General features: G+C 38.4%; 1 pseudogene; it reads left to right on the forward strand.

The window, feature by feature from the left end:
- Positions 1–7,642: 7,642 nt before the first annotated feature.
- LOC114104441 (U6 spliceosomal RNA) lies at positions 7,643–7,736 on the forward strand (annotated as a pseudogene).
- Positions 7,737–8,069: the final 333 nt, after the last annotated feature.

Raw genomic sequence — 8,069 nt, forward strand, 5'->3', positions numbered from 1 at the left:
AAAAAAAAAAATTGTTTTAGGAAAAATTTTCAAAGACAGAAAAAAAACTTTACAAAGACAGGATACAGTTTCTCACATGAAATGGTATATTTCCTTTATTATGTAAGACAAAAAACAATGTTGGGCTGGGATAGTGGCTCAGAGTAGAGGGCTGGCCTAGCACCGGCGGGACCTGGGTTCAATTCTCAGCACCACATTTACAAAAAAAAAAAAAAGATTCTCTCTCTCTCTCTCTCTCTTAAAAAAAAATCAATGTAAATCATTATTTTTCAATTTTTATTTATTTATCTTTCAGTAGTGTTGAGGATCAAATCCAGGACCTTGTGCATGCTAAATAAAAAGTTCTACTGCTGAGCTACATCCCCAGCCTCAAACCTTTTTTTTTTTTTGACAGTGTTGGGGATTAAACCCAAGGCATTGCACATGCAAAGCAAGTATTCTACCAACTGAGCTACATTGCCAGCCCCTCAAACCATTATATTTTAAAAATCTAATTCGTTTGGTTTTGAGGAAGCCAAGAGCTAAGTTTGTTTTCGCTTCTGGTGCTGAGGACTGAACCTAGGGCCTTGAACAAGCATTCTACCATTGAGCTATACCCCCATCTTGAGGGAGGCCAGACTGGGGATGTAGCTCAGAGAGCTTGCCTAGCAAGTATGAGACCCTGGGTTCAATCCCCAGCATGACACGTGTGTAAACACACACAAAATGTGAATGATAAGCAATACAGGAACTATGGGAGAAATAAAGTTATGAAACAATATTAGAAGGATCTAAAAATTGAAATAGATAATATATCAAATAATTCTATAATGGTGGTCATAACATTTCTAGAAGGATAATCTGGGTTGACCCTTAACTAATCTCTGAAGAAGGTACAAATGTTTTCAATCTTTTTAACTTTCCTCCTGCTGAAACATACTCATTCTTTATCTCTGGTGCTTTTAAATGAAAGTTTTTTCATATCTACAATTTTTTTTTTTAATACTAGGGATTTAACCCAGGGGCACTTTACCACTGAGACACATCCGTGGCCCTTTTTATTTTTATTTTGAGACAAGGTCTCACTAAGTTGTTAAGACTGGACTCAAATTTATAATCATTTTGTCTCAGCCTCCCAAATTGCTGGGATTACAGGCATTCACCACCATGATGTCTGTATTATTTTCCCTGCCCCCAACCTTCCCTTATTCTAGGGATTGAACCCAGGGGTGCTCTATAAGGCTACAGCCCCAGACTTTTAATTTTTTTTGAGACAGGGTCTCACTAAATGCTGAGGCTGGTGTCAAACCTGAGACCCTCTTGCCTCAACCTCCAAAATTGCAGGGATTACAGACATGTGCCACCATGCCTGGCCTCACATCCACTACTCCCCCAACCCAGTATTCCATCTCACAGCTCAGCTTTATACTAAGTCCAGTAGACTTGCTGTTTTGGCCTTTATATTCTTAGCACATTAGTAACTACTATAAGACCACCTGTGTACAGCAATCACTTAATAAATGATGAAAAATTGAATTATTTAAGCTTGACATGGTGGCACACACCTGTAATCCAAACTACTTGGGAGGCTATGGCAACATCACAAATTTGAGGATAGCCTTGGCAACTTAGTGAGATCCTGTATCAAGTTAAAAAAATTTTTTTTTTTTTAGAGGAATAGAGACATAGATAAGTGGTAGAACTCTTGCCTAATATGTATGAGGCCCTGGGTTCAATTTTCAACACTGCAAAAGAAAAAGAATTATTTAGAACTATTCAAACAACAATAGATAGTTCCTGCTACTTGGGAGGCTATGGTGGGAAGATCTCTTGAGTCTAGGAGTTCAAAGCCAACCCAGGCAATGAAACAAGACACCACTGGGCGGGGGGTGGGGGTGGGGTGGGGGGGGAGAGAACTGAAAGAATACAAGAGGCACTGTCTGTGTATAAGAAAATCTAAAAACGTTCACAGTTTTGTCCCTTAAACACTAACCAGTGGGATAGGAGATTACCTGTCAAGATGGCTCAATCATTTCAAGCTGAATCCAAACATAAACTACTCAATTTATAAAAAATTGGTATTCTTTTCAGTTACTGGGGAGGCAGAAGCAGGAGAATTGTAAGTTCGAGTTCAGCCTTGGCAATTTAGCAAGATCTTGTCTCAAAATTTAAAAAAGACAAAAAAGGTTGGGGATCTAGCTCAGTGGCAAAGCACTCCTGGTCTAAACCCTCAGCACCAATAGAAAAAAACAAAACAAAACAAAAATGTTGATATTCTTGCCTGGTTCGGTGGCACATTCCTGTAATCTCAGCAACTCAGGAGGGTGAGGCAAAAGAACCAAAAATTTGAGTCCAGCCTTGGCAACTTAGTGAGACTGTCTCAGAATAAAATGAGAAGAGGTTGGGATGTAGCTCAGTGTTAGAGTGCTTGCCTAGCATGAGTGAGGTCCTGGGCTTGATCCCTAGTACCACAATAAATAAATAGAATAATAAAATAAAATATTAAAAGTTGATATTCTTCATTTTGTAAAATGACTTCATTGCACAGTTACTGAAATCACAAACTGGATGCCTAGTACTCTCCCTCTACTCATATCTTGCCTTCCCTTCACTGTAGGACAAGCAACAAATGACATCAGGCCTGGCAATGGGTATAGAGAAAAATGAATGGAATCACGAGAGTTATTAGGATATAAAATTAAGAGGGTGATATACTGAACGTGGGAGTAAAGGAGAAGGAGGCATCCAAGATGACTCTGACATTTCATAATTACAGTATTAGTTCAACTGGTCATTCACTGATGTAAGTACAAGGTAAATATTGGTGAATATTTATTTGATATGCTCATCAAGTACTCACATGGATATTTAAAAATACTTTAAAGGCCCATAATGGCTAAACTGTGTTCTATGCCTGGGTATGGTGGCACACTCCTATAATCCCAGAAACTCAAGAAGATCAGGCAAGGAGGAGAGGATCACAAGTTCCAGGACAGCTTCAGCAACTTAGTGAGGCCCTAAGCAATTTAGCAAACTTAAAATAAAAAATTTAAAAGTTTGGGGATGTAGCTCAGTGGTAAAGCACCCATGGGTTCAATCCCTAATACCCACCCTCCCGAAAAAATTGTGTTATCTGGCTCCCTGAATGATTCATGGTGGGTGGCTAGGGATGTAGCTCAGCAGTATAGCTCTCACTTAGCATTTTTGAGACCCTGAGTTTAGTCTCCAGTAACACAAAAAGGAAAGGAAAAGGTGGGGGGGAACCCTTTAAGAGGTTCTCTGCAGATTTTTTTTTTTTTTTAATTACTGCCAATCAAACTCAGGACCCCACACATGCTAAGTTCACAATCAACCCTTCAGCCACCACCACGGCAAGCACAGGGGAGTTATTTCTGTGTATTCCTACTTTGGTTCAAATTCATGAACCAAAATCAGAAATCAGGCTAAACTGAACAAGGCTGAACCAGGAAATAATACTGATTATCCATGTTTTATGGGAATCCATGATTTATGGGAAACAGATCAACAATTTTATGACTGAAATATAGTTTGCTTATTTCTTTTTTTCCTTTTTTGTGAAGCTGGGGATTGAACCTAGGGCTTCATGCATACCAGGCAAGAACTCTACTGCTGGGCTACACCCCAGCTCCAAGGTTGTTTTTTTGATAGATCAACATTCTCTTTCTAATCATGCACCCTGTAGTTGTGATTTGGCATCAACTGGACCAGGGAAGCTTTGAGGTCATTCCAGTACCCAGAGGAAAAAGCCACATTCCACTGAATACAGTAGAATACACAGTCACCTTAGATAATGGGGAAACTAGGATTACCACTGCTCTGCAGTAAGAGATGTAAGATTCTTTTTTTCTCTCTCTCCTCCCCAGTGTTAGGGATCAAACCCAGGTCTTGTGTATGCTAGGCAAGTGTAAGTATTCTACCACTGACCTATACCTCCTGCCCAAACTATGTAATTTCTTTTTCTTTTTTTAAAATTTTGCCAGGGATTGAACCCAGAGGCGCTTTACCACTGAGCCATATCTTCCGCCCTTGTTTTATTTTTTATTTTGTGACAGGGTCTCACCAAGTTGCTTAGGGCTTCTGTAAATTGCTGAGGCTGGCCTTGAATTTGCGGTCCTCTTGTTGTTTCAGGCTCCTGAGCTGCTGGGATTACAGGTTTTGCACTATCACACCTGGTCAAAATATGCAATTTCTTACCTACCGTGACAATAAAAATCTAACTCCACAGTGACCCAATTTACCTCTTATAGCTTCTTTGATATCTTCTAGATCCTCTGCTTTATTTGCTTTGATTTAATTTCACAGAATTTAATTTTTAAGCTTTAAAAAATTAAATGTACTTTTCTAACTGGTAAGTAAAACCATAAACAGTATATAACAATGGGGTACATAAAATATAGAATCAGAAAATGTGAGTTAGACAAAATGTGAATATACAATTCTAGCCCATTGACAAAAAAAGACCTCCCGAAATGTGTTTGAGTTGGGCATGGTGGCTCATACCTGTAATCCCAGCTACATGTTAGGGAAGTGCTCTATAACTGAGCACAAATGATTTAACCAAGGTCACATAGCTGCTGCTAAATTTTAAATCATTCTGCCTCCCAGTTTAAGTTCTTTGCCTCACTAAAGAGGAAGTAATTTTTTTTGTGACAAAAATAGCATTTCTTGCAACTTTCTTTATATATCAGATCAGTTTTCCTCCTGATTTACAATTCAAAAATATCTGTGAGAGGGAACAAGATGTGGATTCCTGTTCTGCCAGTTAATGTAAAACAATATGACCTGTTATTACACCTGGAGTCAATATTCTAATCATAGCTTATTTTCTGATCTAGTTTGTTTGTTTGTTTTGCAGTACTACACCCAGCCCTATTTATTTATTTAAATTTTAATATTTATTTATTTATTTTTAGTTTTCGGCGGACACAACATCTTTGTTTATATGTGGTGCTGAGGATCGAACCCGGGCCGCACACATGCCAGGCGAGCGTGCTACTGCTTGAGCCACATCCCCAGCCCCTATTTATTTATTTATTCACTTGGTACTGAGGATTGAACCCATAGGTGTTTTACCACTGAACCACATCCCCAGCCCCTTTTTTAGAATTTTGAGACAGGGTCTCTCTGAGTTGCTTAAGGCCTCACTAAGTTGCTGAGGCTGGCAATTTTCCTGCATCAGCCTCCCAAGTTACTGGGATTACAATGCGCCATCATATAGGGCCTAATCTAGTGTTTTTAAACATCTTATCTTCCAACATAAAAGATATTTCTGCCAGATGTGGTGGCACATGCCTATAATCCCAGTGACTCAGGAAGCTGAGGCAGGAGGATTACAAATCTGAGGCTAGCCTCACAAACTTAATGAGAGCCTTAGCAACTTAGCAAAACCCTGTCACAAAATTAAAAAAAAAAAAAAAAAAGGGCGAGGGTCACTGGGGATGTTCCTCAGAGGTAAAACACCTCTCGGTTCAATCCCTTGTACAAAAAAAAAAAAAAAAAAAAAAAAAAAAATATATATATATATATATATATATATATATATATATATATATATATCTATATCTATCTATCTATATATATACTTTAAATATAAAGTAAACTTGAAATTTCTGGGACATAATGATCTCTGTGAGTTTGGACAATCCTGTACCTTTACCTAATTACTAAAGAGTAAACAAATACAACAGGAGCTAGAGTCAGAGTAACCAATAAACTGGAGTCACTTACTGGAGTCACTTCTCAAATATCTACCTTCTTGTCCCCAGAATTCAGGGCAAGTGAATATAAAGGTGTGTGTATGTGAAGACTTGGTTGATAGAGTTTGAACTGCCCACAAAAAGTACATAATGTTTACACAGTATAATTAGAAGGGTGCTATTCTTATGTCTAGTGTTAATGATAACCACCTTGCTTCAGTGATCTCTACATTTGCTAAGAACGAGTATCTTCTGAGACTGGCTAAAGCAGCTTCTTAAATTGAGGTTCATGAATTCTCAGAGGTATAATACAACCTTTCATACACTGGATCATCTGTAATAACAGTGTGTGTATGTGTATGTGGTGCTGGAGATGGAACCCAGGGCCTCCCACATGGTAGGCAAGCATCTACAACTGAGCTATATACTCAGCCCCTGGAATAACTGTTTATAACTGAGAATTACCAATGTCCAGAGAAGTCTGAATGAGTGCACCAGGTATTGTACTAAAAAAAAAAATGTACCTTGAATACATTACAATAATAGGACATTTAGACATCAGTCCTGGGACACAGGATGGAATTCTGAACTTCAGTTTTCACTGTTAGGTAGGTTACTGTCATATCTATGTTGCAGTATATACGTTTGAAATCTCATCCTTGTGTGAGACAAACGTGAGAACATTTCATTAGGAATAAATAGTCACTGAAACCTTCTTAGTTAGGAAAGGTGGGAGTTTGTATCATAAATAAATGATCACCACAAGCTCCTTTTAATTTTATTATTTGTATTGTTGATTGATTTTGTGTTCTTAAGACTCACAGATCTTTGTTAAGTCTTTGCTAACTTCTGTAGTTCACTGATTTCAATGTCCTTTATCCCTCTTGGCATAATTTCTTACTCAGATCTCATGTATGACAAAGGGTACATGAAGCCCCTACAGGATTTAAATTGGGCGGAAAAAGAAACCAAACTTCATGGACCATGACAGCTTTAAAACCCTGGGGACAGATTTTGTTTGATTAATACTCAAAGGTGGTTATTTGTGCTGTGCAGATTTCATGGTCCAAAGATTAGAACAGCTTGCTATGTATGTATCAAGCTAGCCAGGCTTTGTGCCCATCTCCCCAGTGGCATGACTTCAGACAAATTTTCTCTCTCTATGGCTAACCTCTCCGGGTCCTGGTAATCACACCTTCCAGAGATGGTGTGCTGCTAGCCCCAGGACACTTCACTAGATATTTACATTTTGGCTCCCTTAAGCCCGGCTTTGCATTTGCAAACCATTCTTTTATTAAACTCCACTCAAGTTCCCCCTTAAATTATGCCATCTTATCCTGCCAGGATTCTGTTTTTGTGAAGTCAATAAGGAATACATTCTTTCTCTTCCTGGATTTTGTAAGTATTGGCAATATTTAGTGATTGTCTTGGTGGGTGAGAATATAGATGCATGTGTTAATAAGTTGTTATGGTTTACAGAGCCAGGGATAAAGCAGACCCCACCCCTCAACTTGGATACCATATGGGATGGAACTTAGTACGACTCTCGTATTTTCAACTGTGGAGGTCAAGTGTGGAGCCTGTCTTTGTTTCACATGCCCTTCCCGTTGCATCAAATATCCGCGACAGCCAAGGAGTCAGAGGAGGGCTAGTAGTTCCCCAGTACTTCCTACGTCTTTATTGGGACTGGATATTGGTTTGTGAGCTAGAAGAGCCAGAAGGGGTGTATCTGAATAGAAAAGGTTGTTGGAGAAGATAATTCAAAAGGTTTATTACTTCTAGGTTTATTACTTCTATCACCTTAAAGAAATCTACTTAAGAGGCAGTTTCCCAATTTGAGTTGCAGTATCTAGGAGGGACGCACAGAAGCAAACCAGTCAATATTTCTAGCTTGGTTTGTCTCTTGGTGCTTGATGCATTCATTTTATAATAGAACTTATGAAATGGTGCAGCACATATACTAAAATTGGAATGATATAGAGATTAGCATGGCCTTTGCACAAGGACGATGTGCAAATTCATGAAGTGTTCCATATTTTTAAATAAATAAATAAATGTTGATGGAAGGCCTAAAAATGTTCCTTGGCTTATAATAGTACAAAGAACAAGTTTCTAGGAAAATCTATAGCTTCTGCAGTATGTTATTTTCTTGGTAAAGAAGTAAATTATGCTGTGGGATTTCTGAAGGCAAGGTTGGCGCACCAACCATATTTTCTGGCAGATTAATTACAGATATATGTATATATGTATATCTATGTACATATATATATATATATGTGCATGTATACACATACATGTTTTTTAGTGCTGGGGATTGAACTCAGGGATGCTTTGCACTGAGCTATATTCCCAGCTCTCCCTTCTTTTCTTTAA

This window comes from Marmota flaviventris, chromosome 3, assembly GCF_047511675.1.
Source record: "Marmota flaviventris isolate mMarFla1 chromosome 3, mMarFla1.hap1, whole genome shotgun sequence".
Taxonomy (NCBI): Eukaryota; Metazoa; Chordata; class Mammalia; order Rodentia; family Sciuridae; genus Marmota; species Marmota flaviventris.